General features: G+C 45.2%; 1 non-coding gene across 1 annotated transcript; it reads left to right on the forward strand.

Moving 5' to 3' along the window:
- Positions 1-1,486: 1,486 nt before the first annotated feature.
- Positions 1,487-1,559, forward strand: TRNAR-UCG (transfer RNA arginine (anticodon UCG)). The gene has a single exon. It is a non-coding gene; the product is annotated as a tRNA-Arg (tRNA).
- Positions 1,560-3,910: the final 2,351 nt, after the last annotated feature.

Genomic DNA, 3,910 nt, shown 5'->3' on the forward strand with positions numbered 1-3,910 from the left:
CGAGGTAAAGCAAATTCTAAAAAAGATAATATTAACAACAACAATAATAATAATAATAATAATAATAATAATAATAATAATAATAATAATAATAACTGTAAAAGATTTAAATGATCGGAAATTGCTCTCTCTATAACTTTTGTTATGTAGTACTTCTCGATAGGACCAATAACATAGGTATTTCTTCTTCTTTTTTATCTGTGTCCTGGAGCTTCAGACTCTGTGTCGGGGATACAACTGGGAGGATGACCAGTACCTCGCCCAGGTGGCTTCACCTATGCTGATCAGGGGCCTTGCGGGGGGTATGGGAAGATAGGAAGGGATAGACAAGGAAGAGGGAAGGAAACGGCCGTGGCCTTCAATTAGGTACCATTCCGGCATTTGCCTGGAGGAGAAGTGGGAAACCACGGAAAACCACTTCCAGGATGGCTGAGGTGGTAATCGAACCCACCTCTATTCAGTTGACCTCCCGAGGCTGAGTGGACCTCGTTCCAGCCCTCGTACCACTTTTCAAATTTTGTGGCAGATCGAACCCGGGCCTCCGAGGGTGGTAGCTAATCACACTAACCACTACACCATAGTGGGGGACAACATAGGTATTCAAACATTAAATTTTAGGAACCTCCTCCTAAACTACCATTTCATCCAGCGTGAATAAAATTATTTATAGCCTAGATTGTAATGCATCGTTCCCCGACTTTACATGCCGATTTTCATTAAATTCTCTTCAGCCACTTTCTCGTGATGCACTTACATACACAAAGACAAACATGACGGACAATTTAAAAATGCATTTTTGTTATTGTGGACACGACCGGTACAGAAAGACCATTATTTTTAAACTCTGAGGAATGTACAGACAAAACTCTTATTTTATATATAGAGAGAGATAACTAGAAATCATTGTCGGAAGTGAGCGTGTAGAGGGGTGTATGTAAATCACACTACTGAAAGGGGGATGGTTTCCCCTCAGAACAAGAACCACCACCGCCACCACCATTGTCCTGAACAAGGATCATATATTATAAAAGAATCGTGCAAGTATCTTCGGTACCTGCATGCGTACGTTTAGCTTACACAACAATGGAACTAGTTAAATAATGTTTCTAACTGCGCTACCTTGCTCCTCCAATTCAAATCAATTTACTATGAAACAACGCATTACTTGCACACTGCTCTTTAAACAAAACACTTCCGCCGCCAGATTTTAGTTCTCCAGAATATCGGTGGATAGTACCAAATATCAATGAATCATCAACGTATCAAAGAAACCCCATACGTGCCTGATTCCACGTTAGTGACATTGAGAGCTTGGATACGAAGTCGTTTACAGCGCTGCCTGGAGATCGATCTCAGTGTTTGGGGAGAGCGCTTGCGTCAAATATTCTCTTCCCTTCATTCGGAGCCCTATCGAATTTCCACGAACGTGTCCGACGCTATGCATTAACTGGCTTATTATTTGTAAAATAAACCAGAGCTGATGTAGGGCCGCGTGGCCTAACGGATAAGGCGTCGGACTTCGAATCCGAAGATTGCAGGTTCGAATCCTGTCGCGGTCGTGCAATTTTTGCATCGAATATTCAATACGGAGAGCACTCGTGGGACCTCCTTCCCTTAGATTGGTGAACTGTAAGGACGCCTAGCGCCTTACTTACTTATTCATTATATTCTTCATTGTTTGTGATTAACTTTAGGTACAGGTGATACAGACAAGGTTGTAAGTTTGTCTCCCCCCCCCCCCCTGCTTTTCAATGTTTATGTAGAACAGGCAGTAAAGGAAATCAAAGAGAAATTTGGGAAGGGGATCACAATCCAAGAAGAGGAAATTAAAACCCTGATGGTGTTCTTTTATCTGAAACTGGAGAAGATGTGGAGAAATTGCTGGGGAAGGAGTACAGGATGAAAATATAAGTCCAAAACAAAAGTAATGGAGTGCAGTCCAACGAAGTCGGGTGATGCAGGGAATATTAGATTAGGAAATTAATTCTTAAAGGAAGTAGATGCATATTGTTACCTGGGTAGTAAAATAACTAACGATGGCAGAAGTAAGGAGGACATAAAATGCAGACTAGCACAAGCAAAGAAGCCTTTCTTTCTTTCTTAATCTGTTTACCCTCCAGGGTTGGTTTTTCCCTCGGACTCAGCGAGGGATCCAATCTTTACCGCCTCAAGGGCAGTGTCCTGGAGCGTGAGACATTGGGTCGGGGGATGGAACTGGGGAGGATGACCAGTACCTCGCTCAGGCGGCCCCACCTGCTATGCTGTACAGGGGCCTTGGTGGGGGATGGGAAGATTGGAAGGGATATACAAGGAAGAGGCAAAGAAACGGCCGTGGCCTTAAGTTAGGTACCATCCCGGCATTTGCCTGGAGGAGAAGTGAGAAACTACGGAAAACCACTTCCAGGATGGCTGAGGTGGGAACTGAACCCACCTCTACTCAGTTGACCTCCAGAGACTGAGTGGACCCCGTTCCAGCCCTCGTACAACGTTTCAAATTTCGTAGCAGAGCCGGGAATCGAACCCGGGCCTCCGGGGGTGGCAGCTAATCACACTAACCACTACACCACAAAGGCGGGCGAAGGCCTTTCTTAAAAAAAGAAATTCGCTCACTTCGAACATTGATATACGAATTAGAAAGATGTTTTTAAGACTTTCATCTGGAGCGTGGCATTGTATGGAAGTGAAACGTGGACGACAACTAGCTCAGAAAAAAAGAGAATAGAGGGTTTTGAAATGTGGTATTACTGAAGGTGAGATGGATAGATCGAATCATGAATGAAGAGATACTGAATCGAATTGGTGAGAGGAAGAGAAGAGATAGAATGATAAGCCAGGACTTGTGCAGTTGGTTTCTGAAGGAAGTGTAGGCGGTAAGAACGGTAGGGGTAGACCAAGATATGAATATCATCATCATCATCTGTTTACCCTCCAGGGTCGGCTTTTCCCTCGGACACAGCGAGGGATCCCACCTCTACCGCCTCAAGGGCTTCAGACTTTTGGTCGGGTATACAACTGGGGAGAATGACCAGTACCTCGCCCAGGCGGCCTCACCTGCTATGCTGAACAGGGGCCTTGTGGAAGGATGGGAAGATTGGAAGGGATAGGCAAGGAAGAGGGAAGGAAGCGGCCGTGGCCTTATGTTAGGTACCATCCAGGCATTCGCCTGGAGGAGAAGTGGGAAACCACGGAAAACCACTTCGAGGATGGCTGAGGTGGGAATCGAACCCACCTCTACTCAGTTGACCTCCCGAGGCTGAGTGGACCCCGTTCCAGCCCTCATACCACTTTTCAAATTTCGTGGCAGAGCCGGGAATCGAACCCGGGCCTCCGGGGGTGGCAGCTAATCACGCTAACCACTACACCACAGAGGCGGACAGATGTGAATATAATAAGCAGATTAGAGCAGGTGTAGCAGTTATGCAGAAATTAGAAGGTTGGCACAGGATAAGGTGGCATAGAGAGCTGTATTACATCAGTCTATGGACCAATGACTCAAACACACACAGATACTATAAAGGTTATCGTCTTCAAGTACTTGCTATACATATTATATTGCTGATTAATTAATGTATGCCTTCACAAGGCTGCTTGGAAGAATACGCAGTGTTATTTAGTACCTGCATATTCTGACGTTTTATTCATAAACATTTAGCCTCAGCAACTGCGTTCCAGACGTTTTGATTTGACGCCACTGAAGCTGCATGCATGTCAGTTTCGATGTTCTGTTTTGCTCGACCAGATGTCAGACTCGACCACTATGCCACAGGTATTTCACATACCGACATCCTAAGCTTTGGAGAGCTTCCGTGTGACCGAGATCCATAGCTGCAGTCCGTTAAATGCGGTCAGTATCCAGTATTCGGGACATTGTGCGTTCGAATCCCACTGTCGGCGGCCCTGAAGATAGTTT

The sequence above is a fragment of the Anabrus simplex genome, chromosome 4 (assembly GCF_040414725.1).
Source record: "Anabrus simplex isolate iqAnaSimp1 chromosome 4, ASM4041472v1, whole genome shotgun sequence".
NCBI classification, from domain to species: Eukaryota; Metazoa; Arthropoda; class Insecta; order Orthoptera; family Tettigoniidae; genus Anabrus; species Anabrus simplex.